This window comes from Panthera tigris, chromosome F3 (genome assembly GCF_018350195.1).
Source record: "Panthera tigris isolate Pti1 chromosome F3, P.tigris_Pti1_mat1.1, whole genome shotgun sequence".
Lineage (NCBI taxonomy): Eukaryota > Metazoa > Chordata > Mammalia > Carnivora > Felidae > Panthera > Panthera tigris.
In genome coordinates, this window is record NC_056678.1 from 43,174,665 (window position 1) to 43,197,512 (window position 22,848).

The following is a 22,848-nucleotide window of genomic DNA, read 5'->3' on the forward strand; positions in this document are numbered from 1 at the left end:
AAAGCAAAAGAGTATATGGATGCAGGCAGGGGGATGTTTACCATGAAACAGTTCATAGAGTCGTAGTTCGTAACTTGCTTGGGGTCAAGGGGTGGGTGCTCTGGATCGCCTCTTGAGAGAAAGGATATACACGCATGTAAAATCTTACGTGCAAACCCAGGAGGTTTTGACTACAGTTTAAACTATAACTAACGAACGCATTTGGTCTGGGTAACCCCATCTTGCCTCCTCGCACTCTGGGACTCTTCCCTTCATCGTTAACCTTTAAAAGAGTCACTGGTGGGAAATAAACCATGCATTCGAATCAAGTTAAAGAAATGTGAGACTTCCCGGGCCCTAAATTGGGAAATTTTAACTCAGAAACTCCAGCTTTATACTGCTCAAAACTGGGTAAAGCTGCTACCTAAATATGGGATGCATTTTGGCAAAAATTGCATCCACTTTCATCTGTGTGCGTGTGTGTGTGTGTTTGAAACACTTGTAACCATCGGGATTTCTGGAATCCTTGGCACTGAATCAGAATTGCCAGTTAGCTACTTGCTGGGTGACCTTCGGCAGTTCACTTAATGTCTCTAAGCCTCAGCTCACTGATCTGGAAATCAGAGCTGATGGACAAATGAGCTAATGCACGTGAGGTGCTTAGCACCTGAGACTTCCTTCCACTTGCTTGCATCAGAGCTGGGGAGGCGGCTTCCTCAAATAGGAGCCTCAAATCTCCGGCTTCTAACCAACAGACATAACCTGCACTGTCCACCAGAGGGCACCAGTAACTTGTAAATCTAAGAGGAATGTTCCTTTGCCCTTAATTGAATCTGCCTGAGGATAACCCCTTAGGTTCAAGTCTTTATTTAAATATTCTTGCTCTTGGTGCCTGAAGGAATCATTTGCAAGATTCCTCAAAATGCAGAAGGGAAATCTGAAGTAAGAAGTTTAGGGTAATTGGTGCTCTTACTCTACATCAGCCATCAAGAGAGTTCTATTAACGTTTTTTTATTTTGTCCATTTCTACCATCCATTGTCTGTCTCTTCAGACTATCTGTAACCTAGTTACAAATTATTCTCTCAGTAATAAGTTGTTGCTGTTTCTTTCTTCCTGGTTTGTTCCAATGAACTGAACTGCTGTTTTTCTCTTTGATGAGCAGCCTCCCTCCTGTTTCCCCTAGTCATGGCCAGCCTTCCTTCCAGCAGTGGGGGCTGGGATCCAGTTCTGAGCCTCTGCCTTTACTGTTGAGCCTCAGAAGCCATTTCCCTAAATCCCTTTGAGGTGAGAGTCTAGTGATGGATGGGTACTCATCACAAGAGGCTGTGTTCTGGGGGGGAAAAAGCCCTTTCTCCATCTGAGGAGGGGAACAGCTAGGAAAAGTTGAGGCTACCAGCCACTAGAGCCTTCCTCAAAATGTCATGGATTTCAGGGGAGCAGTGATATCCAGGGTACCCACTGCTTACTCTTTTTTTTTTTTTTTTTCTTTCTCTAATTTGAGAGAGAGGGAGAGAGAGCAGGGGAGAAGGGCAGAGGGAGAGAGAATCTTAAGCAGGCTCCACACTGTGTGGAGCCCCGACATGGGGCTCAGTCCCGTGACCCAGGGATCATGACTTGAGCTGAAATCAAGTCGGACGCTTACTCGACTGAGCCACCCAGGCGCCCCTGACCATCCCCTTGTCCAGATGGGTTGTCATGGCTGACGTTTGCCGTGTGCTTCGTATTGGGTCATCTATCCGTTTGGTTTTATGTCATGTGATCTCCACAACAGCCCTGTGAGAGAAGTGTGGTGTTGGGCGAGTGGAGTGGACTACCCCCGCACAGAAGCACAGAGAAGCTAAATGAAGGACAGGGAAGACTTCACCAGGGTTCCGTTTCAGTCAGCATTGGAAGCATTCCACAAGGCCAAGTTTTGTTCTGTTCTGTTTTGTTTTATGGATTGTCCCTTGCATAGCAGGATATTTAACATCTCTGGCCCCCAAGCCCTGTCGTTAAGGTACTAATTATACCTTCTAGAAACCCCAGAAGGTACAGTACAGGTAGGTGGTCCTGCCACCTGTTAGAACCACTGACTTATATGCATGGTCACAGGAAAAAGGAGGGTTAAACAAATTGCTTTGCTCCTCTGGTTATTTTTATGTTAATGAAGGTCACTAGATGAAGATAACAGAACAAGAGGAAGGAGATCCCTGGGGGTGAGCAGAACTCTGTAAGGGAAGAGGCTATATTATAAAGGAAGGGAATGAGCGCTAGACCAAGGCGATCTTCCTTTCTAATCGCTGCTAAAACCCGGAGCGTGGACAGAGTCTGGCCTCTCAAACTCATACCTTTAGAGACCAGTCGGTTGTCGCAGACCAGGACGGCAGCCGGGTCAGGGGACAGAAGGGAGTGCTGGGGCTGGAGCCGTCTGGACAGCCGGGCCTACACAAAGGGTGTTCTCATGTGGTAGCGCGGGCTCATTGTTGCCAGCCTTTCTAATATTTCCAGAGAATCCACCAGGCCAGATTTTTAAAGGAAAGCTCTCTATTGTAGATATGGGATGTAAAAGCAGTTCTAACATTCGTTTGGCCGATGGATGGCTGAGTCGGTTGAGCATCTGACTGTTGATTTCAGCTCAGGTCATGATCTCACAGTGGTGAGACTGAGCCCTGCGTCCTGCTCTGTGCTGCTGTGGAGCCTGCTTGGGAATCTCTCGCTCTCTCTCAATAAATAAATAAATACAGGGGCGCCTGGGTGGCTCCGTCGGTTAAGTGTCCGACTTCGGCTCAGGTCACCATCTCACGGTCCGTGAGTTCGAGCCCCGCGTCGGGCTCTGTGTTGACAGCTCAGAGCCTGGAGCCTGTTTCAGATTCTGTGTCTCCCTCTCTCTGACCCTCCCCCGTTCATGCTCTGCCTCTCTCTGTCTCAAAAATAAACGTTAAAAAAAAAAAATTAATTAAATAAATAAATACATACACCTTAAAAAAAGAAAAAAAAACATTAGGTAGGCCAAGAAAAAAAAATTCCTGCAAGTGAATTTGGATCGTCTTGACTTGTGAGTCAGGTCGTCTTTGAGAGGCCATTCCCATCAAAGGTGCCACAGTGTATGTCCACCGTGCTGGTGACAGAAGAGATACAGGTTTCAGTATACACAAAAAAGAATTTCCTCCCCATCCCAGCTGCAGACAGCCGCAGGGCAGGCTGGGCAGAGGACGAGTGGGCATTCGTAGGGGCAGTGGGACCCCCAGAAGCTGAAGCAAGGATTCCTGTGCGATCTTTGGTCCTTTCTGGATCTGAGATTCTGGGATCCTGGGGTTGTGATTCCTCGAAGGCAGAGCTGGGAACATGGAAACTCTAGAGCTTGGCCAGTGCCTGGAGTGCGACCGGCTCAGGCCCTGTCCTTCCCCCTGATGTATAGGAATGGGGAAGAGCTGTCCCTGGAGTCCCCGCTCCCTAGAGGCCCTTTGTCTCGGTTCTCATTACCTGCAGTTTTACACATGCAAGCTGCTCTTACTGTCTCTCAGCCAGTGGGTCCCTGACACCAACTGCAGAGCTAAACAGCCAATTTTCCAGCCCAGCTGTTCTGCTACACTGACTTTAAGCTTAAATGCACTTTTCTTTAAAAACCATCAGGAGCTGTCTCCTTCCCTCGGCTCATTTTCTTGGCGTTAATCCAGCAGAAAGCAGGTACTCAGGATAGTAGTACTTAATACTTAGAATGCTGGGGCCCGTAGGTCCTCCATCGGACTCCACCCACCTTCCCCTTTAGGGCCATGATGGGACGTCCATCTGGTTTGTAACGGAGCTCCCAGTGCCAGTGCCTGTGCCCTCCATGCTCTCTGGGAAGGGGTCTTGCTCTCTGGTTGGGCAGCCTGTGCCTTTAAAAGCAGTGCCTTTGCTGGTTTCTGACTTGCAGCAGTGGGATAGTCAAATGTGGGGGAGGAAGCAGGGCTCTGGCAACCAAACTCCTGATGTGGAGGAGTTGAAAAGCCAGGCTGCAAATGTTACTATCTAACATTGCTGGGAAATCTCTGTTCCCATTCTTCAGATCTAATCCGTCTTCGGCTTCTCAAGTCCGTAACCCTTCTCCTTCTGGGCTTTGCTTACATCCCTACATCCGGCATTGGGGCAGGCTCTCGGGAAGGGAGGTGGTCCCCAGCCCTGTTCCTTGCCCTTCTGGTCCATGTGCCAGCATAGACCAGGTTTTAATGAACCTCAGAATCTTCTGTGCCACAGACGGGGAGGACCGTGTAGGTGAAGGCTTTCCACAAGCCATGGAGCACAATGCATGGAATAATCTGGAGACTCGCCCCAGAGAAGGTCCTGGCTCTCCTGTCTCAGCCTCCCTCTGGCATCCCCAGGACTCAGTCCGTAAGTCTTATTTTCTTCTCCCGTCTCTCTTCAGCCTCACATCTGGAGGCCTCGTCCAGGTTAGGTGCTCATCCTCCACCAGGACCAGGGGAACTCTGATCGGCTGGGGCACTTGGGAAGCGGTGCTCAGCACGGCCCTCAGCCACTTTACCTGTAACGCAAAATTTCAGAATTGTGAATGGGATCGGGGCTCCTAGATTTTAGGCTATCACAGATGAATAAGATAAACAATAACAAAACCCAAGAACAGCAAAAGCTGACTCTGTATTTATGAGATGGAGACTCAACCTAGGGTTCCCGGCCTTTATTTCATCAAACGAGTACATTTAAAAAGCAACAACTAGTAACTACTGTCTGTGACCACCATGGTTTCAGAAAGGAGAGGACATACGAATGCCGTGAATGTATGAAGGATGTGCTCTGCAATGAAGGACTGCCCTTTGAAGGGCATCCTAGAGCTTTGTGGGGAAAATGACCTCATTCTTGGTTTTCGAAAGTCATCCCAGAGGTGACATCGTTGTCACGGACTTTCTCCGCCCTCAGATGCGACTGGCCCTGGACAGGGTCCCCCTTCCCACTCTCTATGCCCATCTCTGTTTTTTCTGCTCCGTCATGAAAGGAGGGTGATTGTCATGTTAGGAAAAGTTGTGAGAGCCTTTGAAACGGGCAGAAAAGATTGTTGTTGGCTGTCCTGTCTGGTTCCCTCTGGATTATCTTTGTCTTCCTTTGTCTTTGAGCAAAACTGTAGAAAACCGATAAGAATGCAAATGATTTTGCCCGAAGAAATACAAATTGTGTCCAGAGGAAATGCAACCGATTATTGCCCTGCAGATATCGATAAGTTTGCGTCTTTGGTGCCTTAGGTGCAGTTTCCTGATGGCTTATGTATGTATCTGCTCTGGATTCTTCGAGCACCTGTGACCTCTTACTAGTTCCCTCATTAATTGTTGAGTGAAATGAAATCATTGACATGTGTTACTTTTATATTTGCACAAGGGTCTTGATTTGACCTTTAGCGCAATTGTCCGTCCTCAGCAACTACCGCTGAGAGATGTTGTAGGAGTGGAACGAGGTCATGGGTAAGCATACACCTTGCCTTCCGCCACTGGGACAATCCGTGCTTCCTCCTGCTTTTGGAGCCCCAGGGTGCCCTGTGTTTTCACAAACAAATCAACAAACAAAATCTTCTCATTAAACTTTTCACATTGCAGTATTAGGGACCTTGATGTCCCCGGGACTTGCACATGTCATGAGAGGATCTGGGGAGGAGGGAAACAATGCTTACCCAGAGGTCTGGCTGTAACGGAGGAACTCCAGGGGAGCACAGTGCCTGGTGCTGTGGGTATTTGGAGCCAGGTGCCTTTAAAATCACCTGTCCTGGGGCGCCTGGGTGGCTCAGTCGGTTAAGCGTCCGACTTCAGCTCAGGTCACGATCTCACGGTCCGTGAGTTCGAGCCCCGCGTCGGGCTCTGGGCTGATGGCTCAGAGCCTGAAGCCTGCTTCCGATTCTGTGTCTCCCTCTCTCTCTGCCCCTCCCCCGTTCATGCTCTCTCTCTGTCTCAAAAATAAATAAACGTTAAAAAAAAAATTAAAAAAAAAAATAAAGTCACCTGTCCTACTGGGGTTCAGCTGCTGAGGACAGTTTGATATCCTTCCCCTCACCCTCTTTCCAGTGTCAGAGGCACCAGCCTTACCACGCTAAGGAGGGTCGTTTCAACCTTGTAACCAGGATCTTAAAATATATATGTTTTAAATTTTCTCCTGACATCTGTAAGGTGGGTGTGTTTATTCTTGTTCTTGATGATGAGCTAAGACAGGTTAAATGTCTTGCCCAAGGTTGTACAGCCAGGAAGTTGTGCCAGGATTTAAATCTAGGGTCTGAATTCGGAGCTGTGGATTTGAGCCATGGAACGGTCCTTCTGGTGAAAACTCTTTTCCCTCCCGGTGCGCCTTGGTGGCTCAGCCGGTTAAGCGTCTGACTTCGGCTCAGGTCATGATCTCACGGTTCATGGGTTCAGGCCCTGCATCAGGCTCTGTGCTGACAGGGGCCTGGAGCCTGCTTGGGATTCTGTGTCTCCCTCTCTCTCTGCCCCTCCCCCACTCATGCTCTGTCTCTCTGTCAAAAATAAATAAATGTTAAAAAAAAAGAAAAGACTCTTTTCCCTCCCCCAATCCCATCACCACTGCTAAAATCCTGTGTTACACATGGGCCAAGGCATTGCTCCCGTTAAAACGGAAATGACCTGGAAGGCATAGCACACTTGTAATGAAAATAATGTCAGAGACAAGTCGATCCAAGGGTTAGGGCGCAGCCAAAGAGGAGCAGGGGCAGGTGAGCCGGGAGCTCCCTCGGGCAGGGGCCTCTCTGCTCAGTGGGGATTGAGGCAGGGAGGGTGGGGGGAGATTTGACCAGAGAAGGAAGAAGCCAGGGAGGGTCAGACAAGTAGGTTGGTGGGAGAGCAGTGAGCACTTACTCCCTCTCTCCTCAGACCCTGATAACTGGGAGAAGTACGCAGGCCTCAGGAGCTGAGGAAGGCCAAACCCGGTCCCTGGCTTCCTGAAGGTTAACCAGTCAGAGCTCCTCCTGTGCGTTGGCCTGGAAGATTGCATGGCCCGGGCCAGGTGTGGCAGGGCTTGTGGACGCTGGGATGGCCCTTGATGCTATGGGTCAAGGACGATGAGTGAGGCCAGTGCAGCATTTCTGCCAAGCTGGAATATAGGAGGCCTGGGCACATGAAGTCAGGTAAGTGGGTGTCTTGGTGATGGATGGGAGTTTCCCGGCAAGTGTGACCTTTCCCTCCGCTGAGTCCAGCTGGACCAACCCTGTGGCTCCAGGGCCCCTTGTCATCCACTGATTGCTTTGTGATTAATGCACAAGTCCCTTATTCCCACCTCGTGTCGCTGCTCTATGCTCCCCCAGCTCCCGTGGTGGACCCTGCTGCACTTAGGCAATTTACTCAGAAATGATCGTCCCAAGAATCTCTCCGCATGCTTGGTGGGCAGGTAGTAACCAACGTCTGTGTGTGACTCCCCTGCAGAATTCAAAACCAAGGACAGACATGCCAATCACAGCATTAGGGGAGAGACTTAAAATACCTGCAGTGAGTAAAGCAGGGCCCAGAAGAGGCCAGGATCTGTCCTGCAGGCATCGCCCCTTCTTCTCTGCACATTTTTGGGCTCAGCAAGAAAGCCATGAGTTTCCACCTGGCAATCATTCACTGGGGCTGCTGCCTGTGGGTCCCAGTGCCGTTTCACAAAGGACAGGCAGCCTAACCCCGGTTTGTCTGGGAACCAGAGAACTGCAGAGGGAGGAGAGGGGCCCAACCCTCCGGTCCTAGCACCAAACCAAGTGCACCCCCCACCAAATATACAGAGGGCGAATGGTCCCGAATGGACAATCCACTTTTCAAACAGTGTTTTCACCTTGGCCTGGGGGCCCAAGCACGTAAAGTGGGTTTCATGCTGATTTGGCTGCATGGACTTTATAACTTAACCAGAGTAGGAGAGACCGAATCACATGCTGTTAACAGTCATTCATTCAGCAAATATTTACTGACTCCCAGACAGGAGAGAGGGCTGGTTTGTGTCAGTTCGCTGTGAAGAGCAGCATGTTCCTCATGCCTTAAGCGCTACTCCTTCGTGCTGTAGCAGAACGTTTGTCCCTGTCCCCCATCCCCCGGAGCGTCTCCCTACCTTCCTCAACAGGGCAGATGAAAATGTTTTTGTTCAGGTCAAGAAAGCTTTCTAAGGTAAAGGATGGGGGATAAAGGCTCTATTTGCACAATAAGGCCAGGAAAATTTGTGAATTCCTTCCAGGGCCAAATGGGAGCTTTGGAAAGAGATTAGTCTTGGCGGTAAGGTGTATTTGACCTAAGGCTTTTTAGGAGGAAGCGGGTGCTGTGAGGACAGGAAGGCTGCAGTCAGAGCGGGGAGGCCTCCTGCCAGCAGCTCTGGGCCCCCGAGCTCAGCCCTGGCCTCTGCAGAGCTGGCGGGCACCCCTTTCCTGGTACTGCACCGAGGACGAGGGCATCCAAGGAGTGCCATGTGCTTACCCCCTCATTCCCTGACTCTCTCCGCTTGCTCCCTCCACACCCCTCTCCCACTGAACTCCCCCCTCCCCATCGAGGCTCCATGCCCCCACTCTCATATGTGGCCTGGAGAACCGTGCACAAGGGAATGCTACCGGGTTGTGGAAGCAGGCGTGGCCAGTGGGCTGAATGAGTGTGCCTACCACCCTTTGGAAAGGAGCCCTGGCCAGCTGGTCTAGCGGGGAAGTGGTCATGGCAGTGATAATGGCCTGTGCTTGCATAGTGTGCTCTTCTAATCAGATATTTGCTCATATTAGTTCATCAACAACAACCCTGTAAAATAGGCCCGGTCATGACCCGATTTGACAAATGAATAAGCTGGGGCACAGAGAAATGACTTGCCGGGTGTCACGCAGCTAGCAAATGGGGACAGAGATTCAAATCTGGGCAGTTTGCCTCCAGAGTCCACCTACTTAACGACTATCTATTCTGCCCTCCTAGATGAGCATTCTCTTCTGTTAGGCTGTTTTGGATGTGAGTGACAGAAATGCGACCCAAGGACAGTCCAGACAGAGCAGCAGTGGCAAAGGCTCAGGGCCCAAGAAAGAAGGTGTGTGGTCAGCGAGGGATGTAAGTTACTGGGAGCGGAGATGGAGAGAAGTCACAGCAAGGGTCTTCGGTTGAGTCAGGTGCACAGAGGCAGGGGCCTTGCAGCAATGATCCAGAGCTGAGGACACTGGTCAACTTGTCCCTGAGGCTAGTGGGGAGGAAAGACACCAGGGAACCAAGTGTGGCCTGGAACCGGGGCTCTCCTTGGCCCGCGTTCCTCGTCCACTCTTCTACTTCTGACTCTCCTCTTTACTCATCTACTTTTTATAGTTTTCTGAGTCTTTTTCTGCTTCCAGCTCCCCTGGAGAGCCAGAGCTCCAGGGAAGGAGATTGGATCTGTCTCAGCTCTTTGCGGAGGGCGGTCTCTGGTACAGATTAAGCATGTAGCTGGACACCCATCCCCATCTACGTCCTGTTCTTTTAACGAAAGATTCAGCGGTTCCTGGCTGGTTCAGTCGGTAGAGCTTGCTACTCTTTTTTTTTTTTTTTCATAAAATGTTTTGAGAGAGAGAGACAGAGACAGACAGACTGACTGCAAGACAGGGAGGTTGCAGAGAGAGAGAGGGAGACACAGAATTCGAAGCAGGCTCCAGGCTCTGAGCTGTCAGCACAGAGCCCGATGTGGGGCTCGAACTCACAAACCGCGAGACTATGACCTAAGCCAAAGTCGGATGCTTAACTGGCTGAGCCACCAGGGGCCCCAGAGCTTGCTACTCTTAATCGTGGGGTTGTGAGTTCAAGCCCCACGTTGGGCATAGAGATTACTTAAAAACAAAACAACAACAAAAGATTCAGAGGAGGGGTGCTGTGCCCGGGGCTGAGGGAGTGGATCCATGGATCAAAGCCTCCTTTCTTGAGGGAGTCTGTTTTTTGATTTATTTTTTCCTCCTTTGCTACTCCCACCCCTCCCAGTTTTACAGTTTGAGTTTTCCCTGACCCTCCACAGTGAACTGACTTAGAAGACAGAGCTCCTCTCCTGCACATCTAGCCACCCACGTACTGAATGTGGCTTTGGGGGTTGGAATGACACGATGGCCTGAGGGCCTGGACAAGCCTCTATCACACACTGGGTGGCTTCCTCTCCCTGCTTCTGCATGTGAACTTGAGCAAGCCATTGAAACTTCCCAGGCTTCTGCAGCCTTAATGTGTCAGGCAAGGTTGTCTGTGACCACCCCTCCCAACCTCACACATAGGGATTGACAGGACAGATGGAACCGGTAGGAGACCCAGTGAATAGAAGCCCAAGTTGTCTCCCCCTGAGATGCCCAGGTCAGAGGGCTCACATCCCCCCCAGCAGAGGGTCCAGCTGTAAGTAGCTTCTGGCTGTTTACCTTGGCATCTGTTAGGCTCCTGCGGTTGGGGCATGGGGGAGACACCGGAGAGGGGACACTGGAGAGGATACAGTGGCAGAGTGGGTAGGGGAGGGGTAGAGGCTCTGGGTCAACACACTTGGTGGATATGGGGCAAAGCTGCCATGAATACAGCCTCTTCCTCCTCTCCAGCCAGCTGCTGTGCTGACAACCAGGGGCAGATGGATGAGGGGCAGATCTGTTTGGGAAGCAGGAGGCAGAGGGGAGAGGGCAGGGCAGAGAGCAGTGCCACCAGCCAGATATCGTGGGGCCCGTGTCCTAGGAAAGACAGGGAGGTCCTGGCTTGAGATTTGGCCTTGACTCCCTCTGCTGAATGCCTGGGAGCTCCTGAGAATCGGGGAGAAGGGGTCTTGGAGACCTCAAGGGCAACTTCTTTATTCCACAGTGAGGGAGAGCAGACCGGGAGAGGGAGAAGGTCATGCTCAAGGTCTCAGAGCTTGTGGATTGCAGAGCTGAGAGCTGATCTGTTCACTGAGGGTTTTAGGCATTTCTGATCATCTCCCAGAAGGGTCGCCCCCAGTCCTAACCAATACATGAATAAGATAGGGTGGCTCTGGCTGTGACTTCTGATGGCAGGGGCCTTCAGCCCTTGACATCCAGCCTATTAGGCGGTAACTCTGTGCAGCAGAGGCAAAAGTAGAGTAGGTCTGGGCTCCGCCCTGGCTCCCTATGTGACCTTGGCCAAATCTTCTCCCTCCTCTGGGCCTGGTTTCCTCATCAGGGGTAATTATTCCTGCCGTTTTGTGTTCACGGGTTCAGAGTCTAAAGTGGGACATTCTCTTATTTCAGATATCTGCAACTTGATTACAGACCGATTCTTAACCCAGCCTGATGAGAGAGATTCTTAACCGTACCTGTAAAATTTAGGAGGTCTGGGGTTCACTAACCCGCATCATTTTTCTGGGAACCCAGGCCGTCCCTGGAGACCACAGGGGCAGGCCGTCTGAGTGACGCGAGGCTGAGAGTGCCCACCCCTGTCCCAGAAGCATGCAGGTCGGTGGATCCCAGAGGTGAAAGGAGTTTACATTTACTGAGAGGTTTTTTTTTTTTTTAATGTTCCTTGTTCTCTGTATGTGTTATTTCACTGAAATGTCACCACCACGTCAATCACTACCACTGAGCTCATTTTATACATGAGGAAACTGAGGCGTGGATAAAGTAAGTACATTCAGTGACACAGCAAGCCAGGTGGTTCACGGGGCTCCAAAGCCTTGCACCACGCGGCTTCTCTACCCTCTGCCTCTGCTGGCCAGAGGGGGCGCTGCAGAGGCCTCGGGGCAAGGGCGCCCCCTGGCAACAAAGGGGGCTGCCGTGTCCTGCCAGGGGCTCTGCCAAGGCCTTTGCCAAGGCAGCTCTCAAGCCGCCCCCTCCTTTTGGAAGCCTCCTCGAAGCCCCCAGGGCAAGGGGTTCCTGACTGTACTTCCACAGCGCCTTGCCTGGGCCTCTCTTATAGCCTCTCCTTGTGTTAGTATGTTTATGTTCTTGCAGTTTGTAGGAAACGAAGTCATACTAGGGCTTCTCCCTTATTACCCCCCAAAGCTCCGGGACAGGGACTGCGGCACACATCGCCCATGGCACCTGGTAGAGGCCCTGCAAAGAGTGGTAGGTGATCAATGAATACCTGCGGCATGAACACTCGATAGTGACCCTTCTGAAGATGGTCAAAAGTGATTTCACACACATTATCTGGTGGACCCATCCATTCACACCGTGTGGGCTTCCCGGTTGCCTGCCTAGACTTCACTAGAGGTCGGGGTCAAAGACAAAGTAGATGCCTGTCTGCACAGGGAGCTCCAAGTTGTGGGGAGGAGGTGGGGTGGCAAAGCCAAGAGCCTAAGAAAGGGACAAAACAAAATAAGAACTAGAAACACAGACCACGGCAGGAGGCGCAGCTCAGCACGCGTTTGGGTGAAGCCCAGAGGGGGCCCCCCAGCCCAGTGTGGGGGGGTTGTCAGGGAAGGCAGCAAGGGCCGGGGACACAGGGTGGGGCTTCGCGGCCAGGCAGGAGTGCGGCAGCCAGGGGAAGGGGGTGGGGGAGGCTGGGGGAGCCTCAGGGGAACCCCTGGTGGGGGACTGGACACATTTAGTAGCTGAGTCCAGCAGCTGCCTGGCGTGGAAGGGGAGTTTTGAGGACGTAGGTGGGAAGAAAGAACGGGAACGACACCTTTGACCTGAACCTGAAGTGCTTTGTGTTCCTCAAATCCCTTCTGCATCTATGATCTCAAATAAGCTGACAAACAGCAGCGGCTGCACCCTGAGCGCTTCCCTGCACAGGGCTGCTCCTCGGGCGCCTGTGTGTGCCATCTGTCTGACCTCCGGCCACAACCCTGAACGTAGGCGCTGTCACCACCTCCTCTGTGCAGGAGGGGACCCTGAGGCCCTGAGAGGGTGGGCTTCTCCAGGAGGGGAGGAGTAGGCCCTGTCATTCTCACGCCGCAGTGGAGGACAGGACAGGTGTCTGGTCCTGGGACTGGAGCTCAGGCCTCTACGTTCCCAGCCCAGTGCTCTCCCCCAGAAGTTTCTCTGCCCCCTCAGATCACGATGTCTGGACTAAAGCCAACAGCCAGATTGTGAGTAGACATCAGCTTCAGGCCGCCCTGGTGTTTCTCCACCAATGACCTCCCACCTCTGCCACTGAGGGGCCAGGACGTCACTGCCGACCGCAGTGACCTGGGCTTTGAGTCAGCCAGTGGTTCAAGGGCAGAAACCATTCCCTCCCTCCTGGGCACACGCTGCCCAGGAGGTTCCACTGCAGGTACCCGGGCTTGCCGCTCATTTCAGTTGGCAAAGTTAATCCAGCGAACCCAAGTTCGTAACAGTCTTCAGTATCCCTTCTGGTGCTTCCTGTCCCCTCCACACCCACCTGTCCTGGGGCTCTTGGTCACCAAGGAAGCAGGGGCCTGTCTGTTGGTCTCCTCCAGCAGGACGCAAACTCAGTAGTCCTGCCCTACCCATGAGGTCCCCGCTTTCCTTCTGTCCTCAAAGTTCCCTGGGCTGTGGTCTGCAGCATGAACAGTCTCCTCTGTCCTGCTTCTCCCTTTTTGGAACCTTCTCTAGTGACTTACTTCTGGGGAAGGAATGTTCTTTGCAGCGACAGCTGCAGTTGTTCCAGACTGCAGCAACGTCCTCTTTCGAATCCTGGTTCCTGAAATGTTTTTTGCTTTTCCTTCTCTTCCTTCCTTAATTGCCTCTCTTGTTCTCCCTTCCTGGAAGGAGCTCAGAGCACAATGGTGACAATGCCCTTGGCCCCTGAGCCCACCACCTTCCCTGAAGCTACAACTAGCCATTGGCCCTCTAGTTGGTTGCCCAGTCTGTGACCTACTTTGCCCCCTGCGTGCTCCTTTCTACCATCTGGCTCTGTGAACCCTAAAGTCTTCCCCGGTGACCCCCATTTGTCACCTCACATGGTTCTGGAATGAACCTATGCTATCTACTCCTCATGCTCACAGATCCTCAGCCACTGAGGCAGGGACCAGAGTAGATAGGTAATTGGTTCTCAGAGTAGTCTGGTTTGGATCCTGGCCACTGCCCACAGCCATACGACCTTGACCGAGACTTCACCATATTTCTTTGAGGTGTTGTGCAGAGATCATGTGATCCAAATTTTAAATTACATTAGTACTTAAACAATAAGCTTCAACAAATGGTAGCTATTTATTCACAGTAACAGCTTTTCAAACGATTTCTGGGATTGTAAATTTGAAAGTGGTTGGAAATTCCAAAGTGCTTCCCCTTCTCAACTGGAAACCCTATGAGGGCAGGGGCCTTGTCTTTTGTCCATGATGTCTGGTACTTGGTAGACCCTTAATGTCCACACAGCAGTACCCCCCTTCCCCGTGGTCTCACTTTCTGTGGTTACTTGTGGTCAACTGCAGTCGAAGTAGATGATCCTCCTTCTGACCTGTCATCAGAAGGTCAGTAGCAGCCTAACGCTACGTCACAGTGCCTACGTCATTCACCTCACTTCATCTCATCACATAGACCATGTCACATCATCACAAGAAAGATGAGTACAGTTCAGTAAGAGACTTTGAGAGAGAGAAACCACATTCACAAAACTTATTACAGTATATTATTATAATTGCTCGATTTTGCTCAGTTATTATTAATCTCTCACTGTGCCTAACTTATAAATTACTTTATCAAGGCATGTATCTATAGGAAAAAACAGGATGGATAGGGCTCGGTACTCTCTGAGGTTTCAGGCATCGCCTGGGGTTCCTGGAACATACTACCCGTGGATGAGGGGCAGGGGACTACTGTATTTATTTTTGGATGAATGAATAAATCTATACTGTCTTCAATTCTGCTTCTAGGATTCCTTTTGAGTGTTCATTTTTCCCCTGATTATGAAAGTAATACACGTTCATTATAGAAGAGTTAGAGAATAGTTTCAAAAACTGGGTAACAGAAACTAGCTGTGAGCCTACTCCCTCGAGATGGCCACGGTCAACGTTTTGATAAATTTCCCTGCTGCCTTTTTTCTGGGCTTATATATATTTCAAAATTTCTGTATCCTGTTTTTTCAGCTGACCAAATGAGCATTTCTCTGCGTTATTAAATAACTTTCACAAACATAATTTTAAGTGCTGTATATATTATTCCGTGATATGAATGTATCATAATTTATGTAACCAACATGCAGTGGTCGGATATTCAAGTTGTTTCAGCTCCTCACCATTACGAATGAAGCTGCAATGAGCATCCTTCTGCATAAATCTTTGTATATATCTCGGAATGAAGATTTTTCTACCAAGGATACATCCTAAAAGTCAATGATTGGACCTAAGAGTGGACGTTTTAAGGCCCCTTCTAGTGTTAAATGATTCTTCAGAGAGGTGGTACTAATAGGCTTTCCTCCCACTATTAAAGTAAAAGAATTCTCACCACTGAATATTATCATTTAACATAAAATAAAATTTGCTAACTGGAGAAGTGACACATAGACTCTACTTTTATATGAGGATGTTCCCGCCTTAGACACACATAGAGGCTTCAGTTATACCAGGGTGTCTTCACTGCGGCCCTACTGACATGTGGACTGGATAATTCTTTGTTGTGGGGGGCTGTCCTGAGCATTGCAGGATGTGTAACAGCACCCACAAGCTCTACCCACTACATGCCAGTAGCACTCCTGGACCCCTAATTATGATAACCAAAAATGTTTCCAGATATTGCCAAATGTCCCCTGGGGAACAAAGCCACCCCAGGCTGAGAACAACTGAATTACACCCCAGTAACTATTTGTTGGTTGCAAGTAACAGAAATCACTTCTAAGCAAAAATCGGGACTTGGGTAGAAGAATCTGAGGGTATCATGAAACCCAAGGGCATAGATGCACTGGGCCTTCTCTTTTCAGATCTGACTCCTCCTCCTCCTCCTCCTCCTCCTCCTCCTCCTCCTCCTTCTTCTTCTTCTTCTTCTTCTTCTTCTTCTTCTATTTATTTATTTATTTATTTATTTATTTATTTATTTATTTTGAGAGAGAGTGTGTGAGCACATGCTAGCAGGGGAGAGGGAGAGAGAGAATCCCAAGCAGGTCCCGTGCTGTCAGCACAGAGCGTGATGTGGGTCTTGATCTCATGAACCTCGAGATCAAGAGCCGGATCCTTAACTGACTGAGCCACCCAGATGCCCCCAGATCTGGCTTATTCTTTTCTTTTGCTCTAGACTAGCTTCCTCTGTATTTTTGCCTATATGGAAGAAAATGGCCAGCACTAATTTCTGATGTGTACGTCCCTCTTATTTATGAGAAAGCCAGACCTCACTGGGATCTCTTGGTTCCTAATTTTCAAGGAAGAACTCTGACTGGCTCAGCTCAGGCAGTCTTCTGGTCCATTTGCCTGGCTGGAGTGGGAGCAGGAATCCCTGGGACTCTTGCTGTGACCACATGGGTGGTTTCTAGAAAAGGGGCCACTGGGCAGGTGATCCCCTAGGAGTCTCCTGTGTGCTCAGATATCTGGTGGCAGCTTATCAAGTGTGCACCTGCATGACTGTACAGACATCCAAAGTGCACACGTCTCCTGAGAGGGCAGGGACTATCTGTCTTGGTTGGTGTCCCCTCCCAGCTCAGCCTAGACTTCCAGGCTTTGGTTTAGGGCCCTTTCCGGATGGAGGGGCCCATTTCTCTGTGACTGGCGGACATCGCTGACTCAAACAGGTCCAGCTGAGCGAGCCAACTTGGGAGCCTGGCGCTTCCAAGTCCATAAAGGTGTTTTATGTGGAAAATAACGGCTGGCCCTCCATCATAAAGCTGGCTTTGGAGCGTGCAGCTACCGAGGTCGAGGAGCCCTGTGCCATCCCTGCACCGTGCAAAGTGCTACAAAGCCGGCTTTTGCCTCCAAGACGAGAGCAGATTGGTGCACGGGCAGCCCCTGAGCAGAGACCTCTCCAGCCACAGATGCCCGGGACCACTGGGAAGTGGCAGAAGGGAAGGTTGTTCTCCAAACACAGTAAAGACAAGCTCGTTTCCTGCTGTCCTGAAAGCCTTTCGTCTCACAGATGCCATTCCCGGCCTCACCGTGCTGTGACCTTGGATGAGTCACTTCTCTCAAGGTCTCAGTTTCTTTCTCAAAATGGGAAGATGCCTGCCCTGCCTTCTTCACAGCCCCCAAGAGGATATTTGGTAATAAAGTAGTTTCAGAAATATATGCAGGCACACATGAGTCTTACTGTAATAACGGTTATTTATGGTCATTATTTTACCTCCTTTGAGGCCTCCTGTGGCTCAGAAGAGGCAGAGGAGGAGACAGCGTTTCCCCCAAGCCGGGCCTCCCAGACCTGGAGCTGAATCCAGAGGTCTGCTGCAATATGAATATGTCAGAAATCTGTGAGCCTGAAGGTGAGTTGGGTCTCTCTTACCTGCATGACCGTGGACATGTTGATTAACCTCCTGGGCATCTGTAATGTCTCAGCATCTATAATGGGCACACTAGAGGCTTTCACCTCTTAGGTTATTAATACGTGTAAAGTCCTTGGCACATGCAAGGGCTCACTCAGTGTTTGCTCTGTGTATTCCTACCGTAATGTGCCAGGCGCCGAGCCAAGTGCTGAGCATGGAGAAATGAAGAGAACACAACCCAGCCCTTGCTTAGGGTACTCGCGGGGTACCAGAGGCGGGGGGCAGGCATGGTGTGCTGCAAAGCAAGGTGGCAAATCCGGTGATAGTGACCCGTGTGCCCCCCGGATTGGGCCCCTCCCCATTGCTTCTCCTGGGACTCTGGGGAGATGGGTCAGGAAGGCAGGACTCAGGGAAACACCGTTTTCCCAGGCTCTCTGCAGAGCAGACAGTTCTCAGACTCAACTGCTCCAAGATTCGGGAGGAATGTACTCCAAGGGAACACTTGGAGGGGGGAAAACCCTCCCTTAAAAAAAGAAAAAGAGGGGGGCCTGGGTGGCTCAGGTGGTTGAGCGTCCGACTTCGGCTCAGGTCACGATCTCGCGGTCCGTGAGTTCGAGCCCCGCGTCGGGCTCTGGGCTGACGGCTCGGAGCCTGGAGCCTGCTTCCGATTCTGTGTCTCCCTCTCTCTCTGCCCCTGCCCCGTGTGTGCTCTGTCTCTCTCTGTCTCAAAAATAAATAAACTTAAAAAAAAATTAAAAAAAGAAAAAGAGCACCTTTAAAAAAAAAAAAGGGAAATTGCCCAACATTTTCAACCATAGGCATTGGTTAGTAGAGGAGATCTTGGAGGTGGGATATAATGCATGCATGAAACTGATACCACCCAGATCGTACATGGCGTGGAAAAGCACCTATGTCATACCTTGTAGAGTGGCTGGTCCCTGGTGTCCCAGCCCCTCAGGTCAGAAGGGAATAGCAGGGATTGCACAAGAACTTTTAGCTGTGTGAGAACCTGCCAGCCACCGCGGACCAGGGAAACGTGGGAGAGGGGCCTCTACTGAGAGAAGGTGGAGGCATCTCAGTGCTGGGGCAGGAGCGGCCGCGCAGAGCCAAGGAGTCAGTGACTAGAGCCAGAGAGGGGCAGCGGGGCCCTCAGAAGAAGAAGGATCTGGACACTCGCAGCAGGTGTAAGAACAATGCCAAGAGCAGGGCCGGGTTGGGGTGGGAGGAGGGCTCGGGGGAGGGGATGGCCAAGAGGAGACTAGTAAGGAGTTTGCTGTCTGCGGTCTAGGACTTTACCGGATGGGGCGCGGCTTTGCTTTCCTCAGCTGGTCACCAACTCTAATGAGCGAGAGCCTAAATCAGTGGCCTCCCTCATCTTCCAAGGCAGGCGTGACAGAGGGCCTTGCCTCTCAAGTGCGCGTGTCTGTGTTGGGAGGCAGAATATAGAATTCCAGCTTCATTAAGATTACAGTGAGATGAAATCACATGGCCACGCATGGCACAAGGAAATACAAACAAATTCCTTAGGGCGGTAGAGGGGCGGTTTGCCTATTTATAACCCTTTGTCCCATTTCTCTTTTCCATGTCGAGATGTGTACTGCATCCACACGTCTCCACCTGCACCTGCACCCATGTCCACACCCATGTCTGCCCCATCGCTGTCCATGTTTGTACCTACCTACACTTACACTCATACCTGTGTTCATCTATCTGTTAAGATTTGGCAGGGGGGGAGGCTGGGCCTGGGTGGCTCAGTCGGGTAAGTGTCGGACGTCAGCTCAGATCACGATCTCACATTTCGTGAGTTCAAGGCCTGCGTTGGGCTCTGTGCTGACAGCTCAGACAGAGCCTGGAGCCTGCTTTGGATTCTGTGTCTCCCCCCGTCTCCTTGAGCTCTGTCTTTCTCTCAAAAATAAATAAACGTTAAAAATATATTAAAAATATTTTTTAAAGTTTATTTTTATGTATTTTGAGAGAGAGATTGAGAGCAAGCTGGGGAGGGGCAGAGAGAGAGAGGGAGACAGAACGCCAAGCAGGCTCTGTGCTGATATGGGGGCTTGAACTCACAAACCAGGAGATCGTGACCTGAGCTGAAATCAAGCGTTGGGAGCCCAACCAACTGAGCCACCCAGGGAACCTCCATCTATCTGATAAGCAACCTTCCCATTGTAGGTAAATGCTAGCTTCCAGAACTTATTAAAAAAAGAAAAAAAAGTCAGCAATATTCCTGCTGTGTTGGCTTCCCCCAGGCCTTGCCTCTCCTTCCTTCTCACCTTACCCCTCCTTTCCCTTCCCTCCTGTACCTCTTTCCTCTCCTGTTTGTCCTCCCTGTACCCCCAGCTGCCTCCGGTGCTCCCCATCCCCAACTGACTTTGGGCCCTGAGGTCTCTGACCAGGTTCCCTTCTCCCAAAAGGGGGGAGCGCCAGCTGCTTACATTTCGATGGGGATTGGTAAGAAGGCCCAACTTTGGCGGCTGGGGTGCATGTGAGGAGGCATGTATAACCCTTGCAGAGACTGGGCCTACTTTTCGGTCTCTTCATGTTGTCCTGGGCAGGCCTCTCCATCTCCTGGCTTAAACCAGCAGCTTAAACATGCAGGTGCTTCCCAGAGCTCTGCCCCATCTCTGAACTTTACAGCCGTGAATTTAGATGCCTGCTGGACACCAACCCCTCCCCTGGCTGTTTCAGGCTTCCCAAAGCCAGTGTGTCTAAGGCCCAAACGATCCCATCCCGCATACAGACCGGCTTCTCCAGCAGACCCTCCGTGAGTCCCCTCACCCTACCCAGGGCCTGGGGCCCAACAGGGAATCACCTTCATCCCTCCTCTCTCGCTCACCCCCGGTTCATCCTCACATGTAGCCTGTGTCCCTCTCCCTCTCCCTCCCCACCGATGCTGCCTTGGTTGACTTTTTCTTTCTTTCCTTTTTTTCTTTTTTTAATGCGGTTTATTTTTTTTAGAGCGATTTTAGATTCACAGCAGAATTGAACGGTAAGTACAGAGATTTCCCATATATTCCTTCCCCACACATGCACAGCCTCCCCCATTATCACCATCCACCCCCCCCCCCCCAGAGGGGTACATTTGCTACAATTGATGAACCCACACTGACACATCCTAATCACCCACAGTCCATAGTTGACATGAGGGTTCACTCCCAGTGTTGTCCTTCTGTGGGTTTGGACAAATGTGTAACGACCTGGGTCCACCATCACAGGCTCACGCAGAGGAGTTTTGTCCTAAAAATCCTCTTTGTCCCTTTTATTCCCTACCCTCTGGCAACCACGTGTAACTAGCTCCTAATTTTGCCGTTTCCAGAATGTCATATAGTTGGAACCGTGCGGTATGCAGCCTTTTCAGATCGGCTTCTTTCACTTAGTAACGTGCATTTAAGGTTCCTCCTTCATGTCGTGTCATGATTTGATAGCTCATTTTTTTTTTTTTTTAGCACGAAATAATATTCCATTGTCTGAATGTACTACAACGTATTTATTCACCTCCTGAAGGACATCTTATTTGCTTCCAAGTTTCGGCAGTGGTGAATACAGCAGCTATAAACATCCATGTGCAGGTTTTTGTGCAAACATAAGTTTTGGACTCCTTTCGGTAGATTGCTGGATCATATGGTAAGAGTATGTTTACTTTGGTAAGAAACCACCAAGCTGTCTTCCAAAGTGGCTGTACTTTTTTGTATCTCCCGCCCGCCCCCCCCCCCCCCCCCAGCAACGGATGACATCCCCAGCAGCACCTGGTGTTGTCACTGTTGTGGATTTGGGCCGTTTCCACTAGGTGGGTAGCATTTCCCTGGTGACCTATGATGTGGGGCCTCTTTTCCCATACTTACTTGCCATCTGCATATCTTTTTCGGTGAGGTGTCCGTTTAGATCTTCTGCCCATCTTTTCATCAGGTGTTTGTCTTCTTACTATTGAGTGTTAAGAGTTCTTTGTGTGTTTTATTTTTTTTATTTTTTTTTTGAAGTTTATTTTTTGACAGAGAGAGAGAGAGAGAGAGAGAGAGAGAGAGAGAACATAGGCGGGGGAGGGGCAGAGAGCAAGGAAGAAAGAGGATCCCAAGCAGGCTCTGCACTGTCAGAGTAGATAGAGCCTGATGCAGGGCTCGGACCCATGACCTGTGAGATCATGACCTGAGCTGAAATCAAGAGTCAGATGCTTAACCGACTGAGCCACCCTGGCGCCCCGAGTTCTTTGTGTATTTTGGACAGCCGTCCTTTACCAGACGTGTCTTTTGCAGATATCTCTTCCCAGTCTGTGCCTTGTCTCTTCACCCGCTTGACAGTGTCTTTCACGTGGCACAAGTCTGTAATGTTAATGAAGTCCAGCTTATTAAGCCGTGCCTCTGGTGCTGTGTGTACTATGACGTGGGCCACACCAGTGGTCTCCTGACTGCTGGCTCCCCTGGGTCCTTCATTTCCTGCCCTCCCTGCCCTGAACTTTGAGGCTCTCCATGAACTTCATTAACACAAGCCTTTCAGTTGCTGAGATGGCCTCACTTTCTGCTGCCTTTGCCACCCAACCTTTGGAATTCAACCCCTAAGCTTCTTTAGGGGCACCTTCCCTGAGGTCCTAGTCCACAGGGGTGCCCCTCTCCCATTATGTCCCTCCTAGGCCCTGGCTTCTACGTCCTCCCACTTGTCACAATTGTGAGATTCAGGCATCCTCTGAAGGTGTAAGATCCATGAGGGTGGGTGGAATTTCTTTCTTTTTTCTTTTTTTGGAATTTCTTTGTTGATCACTGTTTATCTCTGTCTAGCACTGTGTTTTAATCATAGCAATAATTATTTTATTTTATTTTATTTTTTTTTTATTTTTTTTTTATTTTTTTATTTTTTTATTTTTTAATATATGAAATTTACTGTCAAATTGGTTTCCATACAACACCCAGTGCTCATCCCAAAAGGTGCCCTCCTCAATACCCATCACCCACCCTGCCCTCCCTCCCACCCTGCCCTCCCTCCCACCCCCCATCAACCCTCAGTTTGTTCTCAGTTTTTAACAGTCTCTAATGCTTTGGCTCTCTCCCACTCTAACCTCTTTTTTTTTTTTTTCCTTCCCCTCCCCCATGGGTTTCTGTTATGTTTCTCAGGATCCACATAAGAGTGAAACCATATGGTATCTGTCTTTCTCTGTATGGCTTATTTCACTTAGCATCACACTCTCCAGTTCCATCCATGTTGCTACAAAAGGCCATATTTCATTTTTTCTCATTGCCACGTAGTATTCCATTGTGTATATAAACCACAATTTAGCAATAATTATTTTAATAGCAAATACGTCTGCAGCGCTAGGTGCCAGAAGTCCTCCAAAGCTGGTTGCATTTTTTTTCTAAATTTTTAAAAATGTTTATTTATTTTTGAGAGAGAGAGAGAGAGAGAGCGGGAGAGGGGCAGAGAGAGAGGGAGACACAGAATCTGAAGCAGGCTCCAGGCTCTGAGCTGTCAGCACAGAGCCTGATGCGGGGCTTGAACTCATGGACTGTGAGATCATGATCTGAGTCCAGGTCGGATGCCCAACCGACTGAGCCGCCCAGACGCCCCAGCAGGTTGCATATTTAACTTATGAGTGAGTATTTGATTATTTCCAGTTCACAGACAAGGCATCCAAAGTATAGTTTGCCCAAGATACAGAGTTACTAAGTGGAAGAACTGGGGTTC

General features: G+C 50.1%; 1 long non-coding RNA gene across 2 annotated transcripts; it reads left to right on the plus strand.

Moving 5' to 3' along the window:
- The first annotated feature begins 3,018 nt into the window (after positions 1-3,018).
- LOC107180049 lies at positions 3,019-17,262 on the plus strand. Of its 2 annotated transcripts, none has more exons than XR_006213812.1 (3): positions 3,019-4,330; positions 6,820-7,073; positions 17,053-17,262. It is a non-coding gene; the product is annotated as an uncharacterized LOC107180049 (long non-coding RNA). The 2 variants fall into 2 exon arrangements; XR_001510792.2 differs by lacking the exon at positions 17,053-17,262 and adding an exon at positions 16,839-16,894.
- Positions 17,263-22,848: the final 5,586 nt, after the last annotated feature.